We start from the raw sequence: 20,463 nt of genomic DNA, 5'->3' as shown, positions 1-20,463 counted from the left end.
AGGGGAGGTGATAAAAACACGTTATCACAGTTTTAAAATTTTAAAAGACAAGGTTATGCATTCTCCCGGCTTCCGCCTCAGGAGTCCAATAGCTAATGTACCAAACCCCTTTTCACATTCTGTACATTCATACGGTTTCTATCCTGTGTGAAATTTCTGATGTAGTTTTAAACGTCGCCTTGTAATAAATGCCTTGTCACATTTTGTTCATACATATGATTTCTCCCCAGTGTGGACTTTCTGATGCTTTTTTAAACTTTTCTTTTGAATAAATGCTTTGTCACATTCAGTGCAAGCATATGGTTTCTCCCCAGTATGGACTTTCTGATGTATTTTTAAACTTTTCTTTTCAATAAATGCTTTTTCACATTCAGTGCAAGCATATGGTTTCTCCCCAGTGTGGACTTTTTGATGTATTTTTAAACTTTTCTTTTCAATAAATGCTTTGTCACATTCAGTACAGCTATATGGTTTCTCCCCAGTGTGGACTCTCTGATGTAGTATTAACCTTTGCCTGGTAATAAATGCCTGGTCACATTCAGTACATTTATAGGATTTCTCCCCCGTGTGGACTTTCTGATGTAAAATTAGCTGAAACTTTCTAGTAAATGCCTTTTCACAATCAGTGCAGTTGAACGGTCTCTCCCCAGTGTGAACTTTCAGATGGTGCATTAAATTTTGCTTTGCAATAAATGTTTTGCCACATTCAGTACATTCATAGGGTTTTTCTCCTGTGTGGACTTTTTGATGTTGTGTTAAATGTGACTTTCTAATAAATGACTTCTCACATTCAGTGCATATGAGAAGAGTCATTAAACCAGGTCTCAGTGAGGAAGAGCATGTCAAGATTGTAGTGGGTAATGGTGTCAGAGATTTCCAGTTTGTGTTTGGTAACAGATCTGCAGTTGTGGAGCACACAATGTAACTCTGATGCAACTGTTTTGGTGATGTGAGTGTTTGGGCTGTTAAGGGGGATAGGGATAAGATTATTGTATGAGGGTGTCAAGGAAGAGGAAGAAGGCAGGTTAGTTCTGACAGAAGAGATGGTCTGAATAGTGAAGTGAGTAGAATTTTTAGGAGAGGAGAGTGGAGGGGGATTGACATTGGTAGTCTTGTAGCTAGCCAGTAAGTTGGCCATGTCTGTGGAGGACAGATTGGGGTTGGTTTATTGGGGCGCAGGAGTAAGGAACTCCTCGGGAGGTTATTAGGGAAGGGGGATAACTTAGCACTTAAAAGTGAAATTGACGCTTCAAGCTGGGAAATGGAAGAGATGAGAGAATCAAGTTTATTTTCCAAGGAGAGGTGGGCTGAGCATGGAGTGTTGGGTGGCTCGTTAGTTAAGGGAGGGAGTGCAGTAGGCGAAGGAGGACAGGGGGAGGTGGGGGACCAGGGGGAGCATTGGGGTACAAGAGTAGAAGGTGGGGAAAGATGGTGGTAGAAAGGAGTGGATGGAGTTAGTGATATATTTACTGGTGTTGAGCAGAGGTGAAGAATAGAGATCATAAGTAGGAGGAGACAGTTGAGAAGTAGGGGGGAGGGCGAGAGGTGGAGGAGGGGAGGAGGGGGGTCAAGGGAAGGCTGGGGATACGGTAATATGAGAGGAGAAGGGGCTGTACAGGGAGGGGAAAGAGGGGGGTCAATGGAAGGCCAGAGGTATGGGGAGATGAAAGGAGAAGGGGCTGTACAGGGAGGGGAAAGGGGGGTCAATGGAAGTCCAGAGGTATGGGGAGAAGAGAGAAGGTGTTGGCCAGGTACCGTAGGTTATGAAAGGTGAATGTAGGGAGATTAAGTAGGGGAGAGATGGGTAGGATTAGGGGGCGGGAGATGGCATTGGAATATTGGAGAGATGCCGGGTGGGGAGGGGAAGCCGGAGGTAAAGCAGATGAGATAAGCAGGAGATCGAATTCAGAAGGGGGAAGAATGGGAGGGGAGGGAGCAAGAGAAGGGGTGGACAAAGGGTAGACCTGTTACTCTCAGGGGAGCGATCTGAAGGAATATAGGGGGGTTAAGGGGGGAGAAAGTAGAAGAGCTAGATGAAGAAGAAGAATCAAGGGAGATCGTAGTCGCATGGATGGGACGAAGGGAGTGGAAGAGGTGGTCAAAGAGAGAGAGACAGGAGTCTGTAGCTTGGATCATGACAGTGCCATGGTTATAAAGTGAAATGGTGAGAAAGCCATTAAAGCAAGTGGAGGGGGAAATTTTTAACCGCTGCCCATGCGGGAAAGAAGAGGAGGAGGAGATGTTGAAGGAATTGAAGAAGCTGGGGGACCAGGAAGGGATGTCGTGAGTGAAAAAAATGAAGTAATTTTTTTGCTTCCCTAGACGCCCATTATGGAATTGGTCAACAAAGAGGGAATCTGGAAATTGTTTAATGGTGTTCTGCTTGAACCGTTTTGCTGCTGCTTTGGACAGATTAGGGGGATAAACGACTTTGAAGCAGTTAACTCCAGACTTAATTCGAATGGAAGCCATGATAAGGAGATGAAGGGATGGGAGGTGTGGGTGGTAGCAAAAGGGGCCACTAGGGTAGCGATAGTGCAAAGAAGTATAATAAGAGGGGGGGGCGCATATTCCAGAAATCGAGTGAAAATAATCCAAAATGAGTAAAGTCAGATCAGGACCAAAAGGAGGTACTATTGGCCACCAGAGGTGCATCAGCTGACGAGTATAGAATAGAAGACCCTGGAGTGGTGACTGATCAAGACCGTTCCAGGATGGCTACCGCATATGCTCAACCAGTACAACGGTTCGTGGGAGTCCCTCCTTTGTTTTCAAGGATCGACAGGGGAGACCATTTTGGAGAAGATACCTAACGAGGCTAAAGACAGGCAAGAAGGTAGAGGGGAGAAGCAGCATCTGAATATTTTAGGGGGAACCAGTAGTCAATGCACGAGAGATGGATGGATGCACGGAGATCCCGATTATTCCAGTATGATGAAATGTGGTGAGTTGTCCTATCCAAGATGGCCACCACAAATAGAGGATAGACCATTCCTCTTTATATTTCCATAGACCATTCTTCAAGTAGGAAATAAGGATGAATGTTGCCCTATGCAACCGTCTAGTTTAGCTTAAAGAAATCAAAACAGCGGGGGGGCCATACCTGCTGGCAGATCATAGTACGTCACTCTCATGCCCCCGGTGTTCTTGGGGTGGTTGTGGCAGTTTTCCATTCTTTTGTTGATTAGGACAGTGGCCTATTTTTCTTTTTCCATTCTGTCGGTGCTGTAATACTCCAGTCCCAGCCCTTACTGTTGGATTGGGGTATGAGCTTCTCTTCTGCCCTTGCCTTGTTGTACCGCATGTTGGGCGGTTATCTGGCGATTATTAGACTCCCTGGGTGCAGCTGTATCTTCTGCTCAGTCGTCCATGGAGGTCTTGCAAATGTGTTTGTTTTTGTTATGGTGGTCTGCTGCTGCCCAGGGGCGTTATTGGTGCCCTTTCCTTTCTCTGGAGTTGGGTTGTTTGGGCACCTCTTTGTGGTCGGGTTTGATGGGCAGCTGTGGTTCGCATGCTATTTGCCCCTGTGATGGTTCAGGGGCAGTTGTTTCTTACCTCTATGAGGGCTTTTGGTGCCTCCAGTCGGGTGGGCCCTTTTGACCTTTTTTGTGGTCGGGAGTGATACAGGGGTGCCCCTGCCGCTAACATTTTTAGGGATTCAGAGTGCGGCTGCCGCCATTTGCTACACCCCGAACCCCTGGATTAGTGTTAGTGGTATTCACCCAGGTTGGTGGTCGTTATTCTCTTGTTTCCATTGTTTTGGGCTGGCACTGTGGCAGCGCAGTGGGTGATTCATGTGGTGGGGACGGTTCCTGGTTTGTGGTTCCCTTCCATTCTTTGTCAGGGCTCTCCTTGTCTGGTGTCTGGCAAATTGTGAGGAGCCTTAATGGATGGACTTCTGTTGCTCCTGGGGCGTTCATTCCTGTCCATCCTTCTCAAGGAGAGGGGGAGGTATGTTCTCATCTCCTTCTGGTGGTTTGACATTCTGGTGTTCTGTCCTGTGGTGGATTTGCAATGGGTATCCCCTTCATTACTCATGTGTAGTTGGAGCCACTGTCTTCTTGTCACCGTATGTTGAGGTTTGCGTTCTTCCTTATCTAGATGCCTTGCTGGTCTCTGCTTCTTTTTCGACAGCAGTACACCATGTCTGGTTGGTCTGCACTGTGTTATGGTTTCTTGGTGTCCCTGGAGTGGTCTTGTCTGGTACCGATGCAGGTTCTGCCTTTCGTTGTGGTGGTTTTTAATTCACAAGTCCGGTTGGTTTTCCTTCTGGTAGTCCGAGTGTTTTCCTGGTGATGGGGGTTCAGGGGTGGCTTGCACAGCTATGTTCCCCTAGTACTTCATTGGATATGTCACCAGGGTCTTTGGTCTGCTTCCTTGGAGATGTCTCCATCTGTGTCCGTTACTCAATCCGGTCCTTTCCCACTGGTTACCGTGTTCTCAGGCTTCCCTCTGGGTTTTACTGTGACGGCGCTGGTGGGGGAGATTTTGGGTTGGTGATTGGACAAGGTGATTCCTTTCTCTGCCATCTTTTGCATGTTGTGCCATCCAACATTGCGTCAATGGATTCCCACCTGCTGGACGGGGAATACTACTATGTCGGATTTGTCTGCTCAGGCGATGTGACTGTGGGTCCAACCTGCCTGTTCTTCCTGTTCCAGAGTATCGGGGGCTGTTTAGTTGGGGCTCTTTGCATCTGTCCCTCCCATGTTGTGTTGTCATGTTCGGGTCTGGTCAGCCTCTAGCTTGGTCTTCGGACACACAATGGTTGCTTATAAATGCAGTTGTACGTATGTAGATATGTATGTATGTATGTGGTGTTTGAATAGCACTGACCAAACAGGGCCAAGAGCAAAGATGTAGTCAAGAAGTGATTAGAGTGGTAGCCATGTTATAAGAATAAAAGTGGACTGTTACTTTGTCATGATGTAGCATCCCTTCAAGAAAGATGTCCTTGGCTATTTCTCGCAATGGAGCAGGGTTGGGGTGTTACCAGTTGATACAAGGATGCTCTTCCAGATCCTGGGGGCTTAAATGGAGATTTGTTTGATCACAGGTTCCTGGTCAGAGATGAGCTGTGAGATTCTGTAGACGTGCTGCACTTTAGATCCAGTAGCCTTTGTGCAGAGTTTAGCGGCTTTCTGAGTTTCCTCCACCTGGAGCCAGTGGAGTTAGCCACAGGCGCGGATCGTCCATTGGGGCATTGGGGCGTAGCCCCCCCGCCCGTGCACCCGCCCGCGCCCGCAGCTCCCTCGGTGTCTCTGAACTTAGTTTACTTAAGTTCAGAGACGCCGAGGGTGGGGGAGAACTAACTGACAATGCATGTCAGTCAGCATGACGTCGGACCGTGGGCGGTCCGGCATCATGTTGACTGACATGCATTGTCACAAGCCAGGGAAAGGCAGCACAAGTGCGCATGAGTGGGCATGAAGATTAATTTTTACTCCGTGCCCAGTCATGCGTACTTGTGATTTTACTGCCTTGCGCATGCCCATTAGGAGCCCCTCGGTCTCTTAATGGGCAGGCGGCGGGCGTAGCGTAAGCTGTGCCCTCAGCCAATCCTGGCGCTGCTGCCAGCGCCAGGATTGGCTGAGAGGGGTTGGCAGGCCCCTCCTCCAGTACCGTTACTAGTGAAGGCGCCCAGGGGATCAGAGGTCTGAGAGCGAGGTGGCGTGGACCGGCTGTGAGGTAAGTTTTTTTTTATTTATTAAATATTTAATTTCCCCCCTGTGCGCGACCCCCCCCCCCGCGAGCCACGACTGATATTGAACATGTAGCAGCGCTGCGCATTCTGTGAAAAAGAAGCCGGGTGGGAGGCATGGGAGGCAGGGAGTACTTCAGTCAACTTTGACTCCGAGTGTGAGGGTGTGGAAGGGGCTCTGACCTGTCTCCGCTCTCCAGGTGGACTCAGACACCCGGCGTCTTGTATTGTTGTGTAATATGTTACGGTATCATGTTTCTTGTGTTATGATATGTTATAGCATAGCATGTATGCTCTGATATACTATACTGTATACCATTGCACGGTATACGCATTATGCTCTGCTGCACTTATATCATGGCAAGGTGGATTGTGTCACGTTTTGGCATATTAGCTATACCATCTTATGCTTTGTAATATGTCATGACACCGCGAGTTATGCTATGCTAGCTACACTGTGTAATCACGTGATTCATATTATGACAGACGGTACTGTACGTTATATTATGCTGTGTGGTGGTTTACAGTCCTATGCGTATTGTAATGGCACTGTCTGATGCTTATGTCCCTGTGTGTTGTAAACATCATATGATATGCTCTGGTACCGTTCTTTAGTGTGTGCGCTAGCATAGCATCAAACCCCTCCGGTGCAACCTTTGTGAACGCCTTCTGTGATCTTCTGCACTCTGTGTAGGTACTTGAGATGTTGCGCGACCTGATGCTGTAGGAATGGAGATGTTCTCGGAATGGGAGCCCACGTGTTGCCCCCGGGGAGTTGGGCGACGGGTCCTCAGAGGGACTTTGGGACCAGTCGTAGTGTATGCTTACCACAGCCCTCCTGAGTTTATTTTCCAAACTCAGCCAGTCTGCGCTCTGTCACCATCCGCCAAGTAAGTGGTGCGGGCTGGGAAATATATGAAGTACCCTGGCATATGTCGGTATTAATACTGATGGCATTTCATTTTTAGGAAAGGGAACCCTGATGGCCTATTACCTGGCACGTGAATATGGCAGTGTGTAGGATGTTCACTGGGAGTTTTCTTCTACTGGGGACGTTGGGGAATTTCTAAATACACAGGGAAATGGTGATGGCAGACCTGCGCCTCTGAGATCTTCGTGCTGAATAAATAGCTCCATGGAGATTGAGATGAGTTTGTGTTTAGACGTAAAACAGGACTGGTGGGCAGAAGTAGCCTTCTTGTCTTTGTATATGGTGTCACTATCCCTTAGTCACTTCAATCATAACTAAAGAGGCCTTGCAGTGATGGATCCACTGGTACTGTAACACCAACCCGTGAAACACCATGATAGTGTGGGGTATGGCTGAGGCAGAGACCCAACTGCCTGAGTTTGGGAATCCACAATTCACTACGTCAATCATTTTACGCCACACCACTTTCAAATGTCACCAGCCGCCACTGGTTAGCCAAAGCAGGTTTTATGTGGATTTGCTTTTGAAGATTGAGGCAAATGCTAACCAACTTATTTGGTTTTTGCAACCCGTGTGCCAGTCCCTAAAACTGATGTTAAAGTGGTCTAGATCTATCGTAACTAGGGCAACGACACTCAATCAGTCAGAAAGTTAGCAGGAAAGGGAGCATTTTCCAAAGTTACATATTGGGACCCTTCGTAAGACAAATATATAAGAGAACTATGAAAGTGTTGTTTGTTTAAACTTAACTCACAATATAATACAAAACATTAAATATCCAGAATGAGGTTTTGTATCAGAAAGGCACAATTAACAAAAGTGCCGTAGAATATATCTGCACCATGATATGAAAGGTATTACAAATGCACGAACCAGCCCTTTACTGTGTTTATATATTTTGAATGTTTGCTTGAAATAGGTTGCCCTGCCTGGCTGCCTGGACGCTGCTCGAATCAGCAGTATGAGCGTCCAAATGGGGTCCAGAGCAGCCTTTCGGATACTTCCCTAAAGAGACCATCACATCACTGTTGTGCCAACACCTTCGTATTTGCAGATCTGAGGAGCCAAAGATAAATCACATTTTCTTTCATTAACAGGAGCAAAAAAGCGATGGGCTCGGTTGTTAAAGCGGCCGATTACGTAGGGAAGGGGCGGACCTGGAAAGCAACGCTGAGGTCTTTTGTTTAGGGTGAAACGCATATTACCCGGAGATGAGCTCGGAGGTAAAAAGCGCGTGTTATATTTGCAATAAGCCCTGTCTGGCTCCGGGAGTAGGCGATAGGTGTTAATGAGGCCGGGCAAAGCTGTGAACACGACGACAGACACAACCGCCTAATTTATTCTGTGGGGTACACATGTTGGCACACCACCCCACTTGCACCCAAGGCACGTTTAACCATTCACTCCCTGCCAATTTATTCGTAATCCCCTCTGCGGTGGAGCGTGCAGTGTTCTCAATACAGCAGGACACGGGGTGTGATTGCTTAAAGATGGCTGACGGCAAGACTGGCTCAGCACCGGGGGAGCATTGGTCATGATGAACCAATGGGTGGAGCCGGTGGGAGCAATCCGAGGAGTTCTACGTACAAAATGGTTTATACGCTGGGTCGCTGTGGACAGAAAATAGGCCCAGGCACCAAAATAAAAATGCCCCCATTAGCAAATCAGATAGCTAGAAAGGTGACAAACTTTTGCAAACTCGGGCAGTTTTGAACTTGTAAAGACAAGCTGTATTGGTGTTTTCCAAAGCATCAGAAATGGCATGCATGTGTGCATGCTTCAGGTAATGTTTGTGGTAATATCAGACACATCAACAGTAAAACCCAACCCACAGGACCATAAAACAAGCCTAGCCCACAACCTAAGCTGTCAGAAGGCCCTTCGGGCTTTGTTAGATTGCCCTATACCCAGACAAAACCGGTTTACATACATGAAATCAACATTGTTTGTCCTTACTCCACAACTGATTCTACATCAATATGTTGTTCTTTGTAAGAGAGACGTCCCCAACTGTTTGATTATGTGTACAGTGTCCAGGATCCATTTTGTCTTGTGTGCTACATTAAAATGTACATGAAATAAATAAACTCTTGGTAATTGTGTGTTAAACAAAAGGTTGAGCTTTCCTTCAATTCCTCTGCCTTGTTAAACTGTACACTAAGCAAATCATGACAATGTTGCAGTTGTGTCATTATTCGCTTGGTGTGAAATGCAACAAGGAAGACGAAATGAATTTTAAAATCAAAATTATAAACTGCAGGCATAGAGGAGAATTTTGTATCTATAGAGATCAAAATCGCTGATAACATGACTTCCTATCAACAAAACTTGTGCTTCTTTCGAGTGTAGGAGGTGGGTGAAGATCTGCTAAAGAAAAAGGATTCTTTTTTTCTTGATGTGTCCGGCACGCCTGGGTGCACTGTAGGGTGCCATGCTCTTGCTTTACTCTGAAATGCTTTCCCCTTGGTCTCTGTGTATGCCTTACAGGATTAAAGAAAAACTGAAAAATCATACAGTCCTTTCTGACACAATACTTCCCTCGCAAGATGTCCAGTGATTAATTTATGGAAAGCAAGTATAAAAACTACTAGTGACTTCCAAAGTGATTCTGAGGCAGTAAGGGACAACACGTAACATTCCGTTACAGGATGTCAATAGATTCAATCCAAATGGAAGAAAGAGCCTATCAAAACGTGTAAGGGAACCTTCGTTTCTAAAGGAAACACAATTGAGGATATCCCTGTTCCTCAATCCAAGAATGTGTTGTTCCTCTAATCGCGACCGCTCCTGGGCTAGATTCACCTCTGAGCCATCTGTGATCACCACCAGATGTGGCATCTTGTAGCATGACATTATGGTGTCCAACTATCAACACCGGGATCTTTTGGATTGAAAGGCCTCTTCTCAACAAGTACTATCTACTAAGAAGAAGAAAAATCCATCATGGCCCACACCTTACTAAACAAGGCAGACGTCTCTTCCATGCCCATGTTCCATCTAAGAGCAACCAGTTCAGGCCAGTTCACTTCAAAAAAGTTTAAGTCTCACTAGCTTCCCACCCAAGCCCCCCTCTACTACTCCATTGACTCCTGTGCCGCTTCTAGAATTCAGCTGATGTTTTCTGCGTGGTAGAACTGTTCAGAGGCGTGAATTGGTCTCTGCTCTTCCAGGGCAAAGGTAAGAAAGACTTATTAGATCACTGCAGCTCACTGTGCTCTTCCTAGAGAAAATAGGAGCAAAGTCCACTAAAGCATTGGTAGCTGTTCAGACACACAATACTTAATTACGTTTAGGAGTAACAATGTTATTTTTTAAATATATGGCAGGTTTCACCTTTTTAGGCCACTTTACTCATGGCATCTGCTTGTATCAGTGATCTAGGGTGTATTTTATATTTTACTTTAATGAGACATGCACAGCCTCTGTGCTACACACTTTTAGAATGCATAACATGACAAAACCAGGACAACAAGACAGGCCCCTGTGACAGCAGGATTCTACCCTACTACACCCGTCTTATGCTGGGCCTGGCAGCTGAGTATCTTGATGCACAATCAAGCCAGGTCTGCTGTAACATGGTTAAACTGGAACAAAAAAGAAGGCTATTTAAAATGAGCATGCGGAGCGAAGGCCTGATAATTAGGTCAAAGCTACAGCTAAGCCCTCCGCCCCCCAACAAAAAAAATCCAGAGGTCCAATATAAAAAGTATAGCAAGAATACAGTATACAGGTGAAGTTCCTACTTGGGTTCCTTTTGAACTCATAATTCAACACTAATAGTTCCGGAGTAGCGTGCTACTCGGCGAAAAAGCACTTTGACGCCTCGTATGCGGTAGTAAGCGCTATATAAATGCAATTACAATACAATACAATACAATAATGAGATTCCAATCGATGTTATTTATATATTGGAACTTTTTATTGGTGTATACTTATTTCAGCTCTAATATTTGTATTCAAGCAGTAGAATTTCCTTTTTTGAGATTTACTACACAGCTAGAGGCCAATTCACCAAAAAGTAAAATTTAATTCCAAAATGTACTTCTCTCCTTTTAAAAGTTTATTTCAGTTTGCAAACAGGCATCCTACAGGATATATCCATTGCATTCTATAGATTTAAGCACAGGAAGAATGGAGCCCATTGTGCAAATGAGAATCTTTTCTTTTTCCACAATGGAAAAAGAAAATTGTCCATGAGGAAAACTCTTCCGGTAAATTCCCACCAAACCTGGGACTGATTCATTCCCTTCCCATTTTGGAAGTAGGGTCACTCCAGCTCTTGGCTGAAGTAAATTTCCAACTGTTTGCAGGGTGGGAAGCAGGCGGGTCAGAGTTTGTAAATGCACAAACACCGACGCGCTGGTGCGTGTTCACAAATGTAGAAGCAAAAAAAACACCTTGTAACAGCCACTTCCCATCCCATGTATAGGATTTACTACTGCTGAATTCTCAGCGATTATCAGAGAGAAATCCACAGTAGTAAGTTTATTTACGTCAGCTAGGAATCCTTTTCTGAATTCCTGGCAGATGGATACAAACTCATCATTTCATTTATAGTTGAAAATACTTTTTGAGTTGGGTTTGTAGAGTGCAAAGACCAATATACCAGGCACCACAATAAAAACCAATATACCAGGTACCACAACCAAATGCACTTTAACCCTTTCGAAACGAGCCAACTAGAATTTCCGCAAGGGTTTCCACTCTTCATAATGAACTCTGGGTTGGTCCTTGGCTCTGTCCACCTAAACCGTTTAGGCATTTCTTTTTAAATGAAGTAAAAAAGGTTAAACTTGTGAAGATGCCCTTTATAAACAACAGACCCTACAGATTCAGTACCTCAACATTTATGTAATTTCTTACGCTTTTCCCTCTCGCAGTGCTTACATGGTGGCAAACAAAATCCTGAATACCCATTTTGTGTATAGAAACAGGTTTCTCAGAGTTGCAGCCTAATGAAGAACAAACCAAGCAAATCGTAATATTCGTTGATTATAGCATAAACTTAAAAAAGTTCCAATGGGGCTGCTTTTATTTTGATAATCTAGAAAGAAGGCTTATAATGTACATAGCTAGGAAAGGCTGGAATTATAAAGGGTGTTATGTACTCTGACAATCTCCTCACCTCAGACAGGAAGATTTCATGAGATTCAGGAAACGGTTGTAAAGGGTTCCTGAGGCAGATGACCCCTTCCTGCCGTGAATCTTCAGTATATACCCTGACCCTGGTCTACAGACTTCCTTTCCTTCGGTCACTGGTTTTGCTGACTACTTCCTTTACTTCTGCCTAGCGCTTTAAATTACTGTAACATGTAAAAAACAAATCCTAAATTACATTAAAAAAAAAGAAAAAGAGTGCAAATCCTAAAGAGTGCCACTGCGCAGCAAATAGTAACAAAGAAAGAAAATGATCGTATAAACGACGTAAACAATAGAGATTGCATTACGTAAACGGCGTACACCGATTTAGAAGGCAAAATGACATAGACATAATGGTGCAGCACTAGAGGAGAAGCGATGAGCCATTAATGGTGAACTACCCAGACATTCCCCGCACGTGTCACCATATGTGTCTCCCTGCCACGTTTTACCCCCCTAATTACCAGCTCACACCTCATCCCCTACGTAATTAAACGGCATCTCGTCGCCGCAACCTCTGGTATGAACCTGTCACCGAGGCAGCTGGTGTGTGGTTTAACGCCACTCCTAAATAATGAAAACAAAAAAATGTTTGGAGAATTAATGGGGGAGCGCGGCGAACTTCCGCAGGGAAATACCTCCTGGATCCCGCTCTTAATGGAAAGGAGATAAAAAAAAAAGTGAAAAGCGAAGCTGCGTATTTTTAACACGTTGTAGCATATTTGTAAACATCGTTAATCATGGATTAGCAGATGGTAATGTTAATTGCACCTGTGGAAGCAACAAGACCTCAAGGTTGATTACATTTACAAACTGAGATTATCACCACGGAACGGCTGGAGGATTGCGCTGGGTGCCCAGAGGTGTCGTTGCTTCAGGTGGAACCGTCTGTGCAGCGATTCAACGAGGCAGGTTTTCATCACCCGCTCTTTACGGAGCTGTCAGAGGTAGGCTTGGTACTCGAGGGCCCTGGAAGCGGAAACAGAGTGCGGCGGAGGGATACTCAACAGACCCTGCGCGTCGCCGCAGTGGAGAGGAAACTCAAGAGTGTAGTGTCCACGCTCTAGTGTTCTTCCTGTGTAATACACCCACACTAACACCCACCCATCACAGGCGTCACCAGTCAGGTGACCCTGCTAATAAAAGGGGCCAGGCGCACGTGCCCTGGGCCAGTTCCATTAAGGTACTACCGTGTCTGTGTGGTCCTTTTACCCAGCATGTGGGCCTAAGGCCCGAGTCACCACAATGGCGACGAGCGGGTCCAAACCCCCGTGCACTACAGCTGCATCTGTCACGCCCCCAAGGAGTAATGCATCCTGAGACACCGGCACCTGTCTGCCCACAAAGCGTGACCCTGCAGCTGCCGGCCGGCACACAGTGACCTGGGAGAGAAGAAAGGGTGAAGGGTGGCAGAGATATGGGGATATCCCATTGTAGACCAACGAGTCAACTTGATAAAATGTATTATCCGAAGTTGTAGTCAAACTCTTTGCTTTTTTAGGAAAGTCAGCAATGTGTACACTCTTGTTTGCTACTGTTTGTATGATGTATAAGATGTGTGAACTGGTCATCAATCAAAAGAAATGTATACAAAAAAAAAGAAAGGGTGAAGTGCGGCCACATCACCGATGAAACCCCCAGCCACTGTCCGCAGCTCCAGCCAGCACAACAGCACCAGCACAGGGCATGATGAGGCCATGCCAGCAGGTTTAACGTACACGGCCTGCAGCTACACCCAAAGCAAGCACCAGCACGACCCGTAGCGACGAAGAGCGGCTGTTGCCTCAGAAGTGGCCGCAGCTTCACAGGGCGAGGACTGCCAACATCACATTGAGTTGAGGCTCTATGGGATACTAAGGCCCCGGGGACCTCCCTGCAAACCTCTCCATGCTACCGGCACCGCTACCCCGTGTCAAGGCTGTCACTGCCGCAACGGAAGAGTGTCCCCACCTGCCACAACAGGCGGTGTGACTGTCAGGCTGAGCGGCACTGAAGAGAAAGTGGCAAGTGTCCCCGTGCCTCCTCTGTCTGCGAGGCACCAGCGATCGTCCACAAGCCACCTGCGCAAGTTAGCAATGCTCGCAGCGAGGTGTGACTAAGCCCGCCCCAGTGTAGTAGGTTCTTAATAAAGAATTTCCAACCAGATGTATAAAGTAGAATGATGTTTATTTCAATAGCAGGACTCACGACCATCCACTCCTGGTTCAACTGCTGGCAATCAAATAATGCCCTACCAACACACAGTGAAAAGAACACCACTACACAGAACATTCCTACCCAAGATTCCTTAAAGCCATATACATATTAAACAACTACATTACTACATATTACACACCCCCCTTTCCATAATAAAACAAAACAATAAAAGAAAACACTTACATGAATAACACATGATCAATAGTACACATAATCTCTGGAGTGAATGGGAGCAGATCTCACTCTTGAACTGCTTCTGATTGAATTGTCTCCACCCCCACCAGGACTTGTACTAAATGATGGTACTACCCATTCCACATTATTTTGAACATCACCTCTGTCAAAGTTATCACAACTCCTATCAATGTGCGTTAGAGCATCCAAATCAAACCAATCCTGTCTTTCCCCCCTTTTACACAAATCACTTTTTTGTAAAATGATTTTTGCCTGTTCCTTCGTTACCTTCACTAAGGCATTACTATTCCACCATCCCCTGTCCTGAAGTAAGACAGCTGTCTTATTGATTGTCACAACTTTTACAGGTTCGGAAAATTTAGAATATCCTTTACTGACCTTCTTAGGTTTCTTAATTAAAACCCAATCTCCAACTTGCAATGTCCCTTCTTTCACATGCATTCTACTATCATAATTTTTTTTATAACTATTCTGTTTTCCTTTAACATGTTCCCTTACCACATGTAAGTCAATATTGTGAAAGCGATCACATTTGTCCAACAACCAAGTTGGACTAATTGCAGAAATGGGTCTTCGTCCTCTTAACAAAACAAAAGGTGCAACTCCAGTGGTGCTTTGTGGAGTAATGTTATAATTCCAAACCTTAAAATGCAAATAATCCGCCACATCCAATTTATTAGCTACAGCTGTTTGTACCCCTTCTTTAATCAATCTATTCGCCCTTTCCACCAATCCATTAGAAGCCGGACTATACACTGGTACTCTAATGTGTTTGACATCATGTTTACTGAGAACATTAGTAAATTCCTCAGAGACAAAATGGGACCCATTATCAGTAACCACTTCCTTAACTCTTCCTTCAGTGTAGAATAAATTTTTTAAAAATACAATAACAGAAGAAGAATCTGCACATCGCACCAAAGCAAAATACAACCACTTAGAATAATAATCGATTGCAACCACTAAATACCTTTTGTCACCACCCAAAACATTAAATGGACCTGTAAAATCGAGTCCAATTTTTTCCCACGCATTGTTAGGCCAAACCACTGGGCACAAAGGAGCTGTTGAAGTTTTCCAATGTTTGTCTGAACACAAACATTCTGCACACATTTCTACATATCTCTTAACCTGTCCGTCAATACCAGGCCACCAATAAATCTGTCTGATTTTCTTCACTGTAGCTGATATACCTAAATGTCCCTCATGAGCCAATGAAATGATCTTGGACCTGAGGCCAACTGGAGGAACAAACAAGTCTTGTCTCAGCAATATATCATTAACCAATGACAATTCCGATGCCACCTGAGCAAAACATCTCAACTCTGTAGACATCCCCCTATCACATGGCCACCCCTCAATAAGACATTTCTTTACTTGAACCATGCAATCATCCCTTCCACAGCACTCAACCCAATCCTTTTCCGATATCTTAAGTTGTTCATTAACATCATTGACAGTAAATACATACTCCACATCTTCCCATTCTACTTTTCCACTGTCATCATCCTCTGTTGTCGGCAACCTAGACAAACAATTAGCCCTTACATTCCTTCCACCCGGAATATACTTAATATCAAAATTAAACTCCTGTAACCTAGATAAGATCCTTATTAATCTTGAAGAAGCCTTATTAGAACAGCTGTCACCCAGCATGTAAATCAAAGGTTTGTGATCCGTGTGCAATTCAAATCTTGTTCCCCAAATATACATTTTAAATTTCTCTGAAGCCCAAGAGCATGCTAGTGCTTCTCGCTCAATCGTGCTATAATTCTTTTCAGCACTATTTAATGTGCGTGAAGCAAAAGCAATGGTGCATTCCTTACCATCTAACATTTGGCTAAGAACCGCCCCCAAACCTTTAGCACTTGCATCCACCGTAATAATGCATTTGGCTCCTTGTGTAAATAATGCCCTACCAACACACAGTGAAAAGAACACCACTACACAGAACATTCCTACCCAAGATTCCTTAAAGCCATATACATATTAAACAACTACATTACTACATAGTACACCCAGCACTAAGAGGCAAGACCCAGCAGTCCCAGCAACGCGCTGCTTGTTACCCAAAGATGAGAGACAGTGCGCGCACTCAAGACAGGCACCAGGAATGCAGCGAGATGGCTGGCATCGAGTGAAGATGCCTGCAGTGTAAGTAGACTGCGCACCCGGACGTCTCCTGGTGTATCCCGCTACACCTCCGATCCCGAAAGCTGGCCTGCAGCAAAAGTTAAGCTGCTGAGGCCCAGTTGAAGTGCCCACAATGCCACCTAGCGGCTGGAAGCGGCAGCGCATCCACACAAAAGCCAACACGAACTGGAGTAAAGAAGTTTGCTCACCCACGGCCGTACAAGCAGTTCCTGTTAATGGCCAAACTCCGCCGGTTGCAAACACCACACCAGCATTTGAGTTCCCCACAGGAACCGCTATCGCCAGTACACCGTGAGGCCCGTAGCATCCGGAAAGCTGCTGCGGCCTCCTGCGTTGACGCTAGCACCACCTAGCGGTCATCAGAATAGACTGCATCCACAAGCCCAGTGTGCAAGGCAGCCCCGATAGGGCCCACTGTAGCATCAAAGGCATGCTGCCCTGCTCGCCAGCTGAGCACCGCGCAGTGCATCAAAGAGACAGAGTGACCTGCCAAGCAGCGCCGCATCTGCTGTGACAGCGTCTATGGCAAACCCCACCTGCAGGAAGCAGAGACCATCCTGTGCCCACGTGAGCTGGAATGCTCACACAATGAGGAAAGTCGCCGTGGCCAGACTGCAGCTACAAGTGTGGCAAAACTAGGTGACCCCCCCACCCCCTGGGAAGCAAGTAAAAGCTGCCAAGTACCTGAGCAGCAAGGAAGTAAAAGGGCATGTAGCAAGTACACCACCTGTAGCTGGCCAGAAGCCGCTACTACAGTCACCACTGCACACAGAATGGTAAAAGGATGCTAATAGGAGAAGACATGTGCCCACACCCAGTGAAGAGGACACTGCACAGTCCAACCACAGAGAGAGTAGAGTCGATGCGAGGACCAAGGTAATGGAATAGGAAGCAGCCAAGCAAGCCGCAGGGAAAGCGTAAGGAGAACACATGCTCCATGCGTGCCTCCAGTGGCTATCTGACGCCACCACAGCGAAGAAGGAAAGAACCAACATCGCCTCGTCCCCCAGGAAGTAATAGCACTTCAGCAGAGGCTGTTAAAGCCTGCAAGTTCCACTGCTTGAAGCCAGAGACTGGCCAACAGAGTGCCACCCACTCCCTGTTTGTCTGTTTGCTTGAAGGGGAGAAGGAACAGCAACCCGTCAGATGACCACTGGAAGCTCACAGCTGCCCCATCCATAAAAGCTGCCAGGAGTTTAGCTACACCCAAACAGTACTGCTAAAGAAAGCGAGTCCGGCTACGCAGCTAGTAAGCCACAAGGCCCCTGTGCAGAGCACGCACAAAACTCCCTGTGGTGAGTAGCCACCACTGCAAGCCAGAGGACCGGGCACACAAGTGTAAGAAGAGGGCACTGAAGTGACCAGCCCCGCCAAGTATGCCTGAACGGAGGCAGGATCAAGCGCCACGACGGCGCAGCCTCGAGGCGCAAGCACGACGCCCTCGAGTGAAGAGAAGATGAGCATTGCAGAAATCCATGAGGAGGGGATGGGGCCCGTGGAATGTCCTCAAGAGGAAGAAGCAAGTCCTACCGACAGGACAGACCTGTGACAGGTTCGCAGAAAAGGAAAGGCCGCCCCAAGAACCGGACACAACCAGAGAAATGTCCATGTGGCGCAAACATGAGACGTGGCAAGCTGCCACATCCGAGTGATGAACCTGGTCAGAAGAAGAAGAGCGTGGCATGACGCCACTCCGCGAAGAAATGAAGGAGAGTGTCACTATGCCACAGGGCAAACAACCACCACAGGCGCGCAAGAAGGAAAGGAGAAGATCGACAGGACAGAGGACTCCTACCACCACAAGACAAGTGCACCCAGAGACACCAGACAGCCACCAAGCAGGACCAACGTACCTGGAGACAGCCCAAAGGGAGAACCAAGTATAAGCCGCAGCTAGCGTGAACCGCGTCTCTCTCCAACGCTTCCCAGTGCGACCGCCCAGTCCCGAGCATCGGCAGTCCAAGTCAGACGGCATCCCTGCTCCTAACCGCAGGTGCCACGGGTGCAGAACAGCCTCAGCAAGGTGGAGATATAGGCTGCGAAGTCCCTCCAGTCCTCCTCAATTCATGAGGTCACCGAAAGCAAGAGATCGCCGCCTATTTGCCCAACTGAAGGAAATTACCATGTTCATCATACAAAGTGCATCATCACTAAGAACATCAAAGCAGCATCGTACCACCAGAGTGGATCCAACCACTTGAGACAGCCGAAATTCAACAAGGCTTTCCTGACGCGGTGGGACCCAGTGGTCAATCTGGAGAAGTGAGTGTTTAACAGAGAAAGGAGTAGGGCTGGGCGGACTTTGCGTAGCGCCACTACGCAGAATTTTGAAAAGAATTATGGAAAACGAGCGCACGTCCTGAGTAGGGCTGGGCGGACTTTTCGTAGCGCAACTACACACAATTTTGAAAAAAACTGTGGAAAACGAGCGCACAACCTGAGGGACCGTGTGCCCGGGACTGAGGTCCCTTGTGCTTGGGCAGGCTCCCCGATCTCCCCGGCCTGGCTAGGTTGAGAAGCAGGGACCGGCCCCGGGCCTCCTGAGTTTCGGTCAGGGCCTGGGAGCCAACGAACTGCGGCCTGCCAAGTGTCCATTTGCCCTAGTGCAGAGCCCCGGAGCCCTGCAAGGGCAGGCAGGAGCCCTACCGCTATGGCTCGGTGCGGGCAGATGGGAGTCCTTTCGGTCCCGGCCATCTGGCCTCACCTTTCCCTCGGCCATCTGGTCGCACGCAATGCTTTCCAATGGGGCGACCAGATGGCCGGGCTGCCCTTGAAGTCCCGATGGTGGCTCATTCGCCTCCCCGATCCCAGCCAGGGCTGCCAGGATGCCGCCCCAGCCCTGGGACGGGGTCCGGCAGGCCTGGGGAGGCTTCCCCTGTGCCTCTGGGCCTGGGAGCCATGGCTGGGTCCAGGGGCCCGCTGAGCCCTGGGTCGGGGGCTCCGGCCCTCGGCCCCGTCCCCGACCTGCCGCACTGGCAAAGGCCGGGGAAGGGGATCTGTTGTGGCCGGGGAGCCTCCCCTTGCTTGGCTGGGTTCAGGAGCTCTGGCCGGGGCCCCTGAGGGCCCCGGGGAGGGCGGCCTCCCCTCCCTGGGCTCCGTCCTGGGTCCTGCCACATGGCAGGGTGCCCGGGACGGGGTCTGGCGGGCCCGGGGAGGTTGCCCCTGTGCCTCCGGGCATGTGAGCCCCAGCTGGGTCAGGGCCCCAGTTCAGGGGCTCCGGCCCTGGACCCCGTCCCTCGGCCTGCGGCACTGCCAAAGGCCCAGGACAGGGTTCACTTGTGGCCAGGGAGCCTCCCCTTGCTTGGCTGGGTTCAGGAGCTCCGGCCGGGGCCCTCGGAGAGGGCGGCCTTCCCACCCCGGGCTCCGTCCTGGGTCTTGCTGCGAGGCAGGGTGCCCGGGATGGGGTCCAGCGGACCCGGGGAGGCTTCCCCTGTGCCTCCCGGCCTGGGAGCCCCAGCTGGATCCAGGGGCCTGCCAGGCCCCGGGTCAGGGGCTCCGGCCCTGGACCCCGTCCCCTGGCCTGCGGCACTGCCAAAGGCCCAGGATGGGGTTCCGTTGTGGCCAGGGAGCCTCCCCTTGCTTGGCTGGGTTCAGGAGCTCCAGCTGGGGCCCTTGAGGGCCCCGGGGAGGGTGGCCTACCCACCCCGGGCTCCGTCCTGGGTCCTGCCACGTGGCCGGGTGCCCGGGACGGGGTCTGGTGGGCCAGGGGAGGCTTCCCCTGCGCCTCCGGGCCTGGGAGCCCCGGCTGGGTACAAGGTCCCGGCTGGGCCCCGGGTCGGGGGCTCCGGCCCTGGGCCCCATCCCCCGGCCTGCGGCACTGCCAAAGGCTTGAGACGGGGTTCCGTTGTGGCTGGGGAGCCTCCCTGTGCTTGGCTGGGTTCAGGAGCTCCGGCCGGGCCCCTGAGGACCCCGGGGAGGGTGGCCTCCCCACCCCAGGCTCTGTCCTGGGTCCAGCCGTGTGGCAGGGAGCCCGGGATGGGGCCCGGCGGGCCCGGGGAGGCTTCCCCTACTCCTCTGGGCCTGGGAGTCCCGGCTGGGTCCAAACCCGGGTCAGGGGCTCCGGTCCTGGGCCCCGTCCCCCGGCCTGCTGCCGTGCCAACGGCCCAGGACGGGGTTCCGTTGTTGCCGGGGAGCCTCCCCTTGCTTG

Source organism: Triturus cristatus, chromosome 3_2 (assembly GCF_964204655.1).
Source record: "Triturus cristatus chromosome 3_2, aTriCri1.1, whole genome shotgun sequence".
Classification (NCBI taxonomy): Eukaryota; Metazoa; Chordata; class Amphibia; order Caudata; family Salamandridae; genus Triturus; species Triturus cristatus.
The sequence above is the reverse complement of the archived record's forward strand: the minus strand, read 5'-3'. Positions refer to the sequence as shown.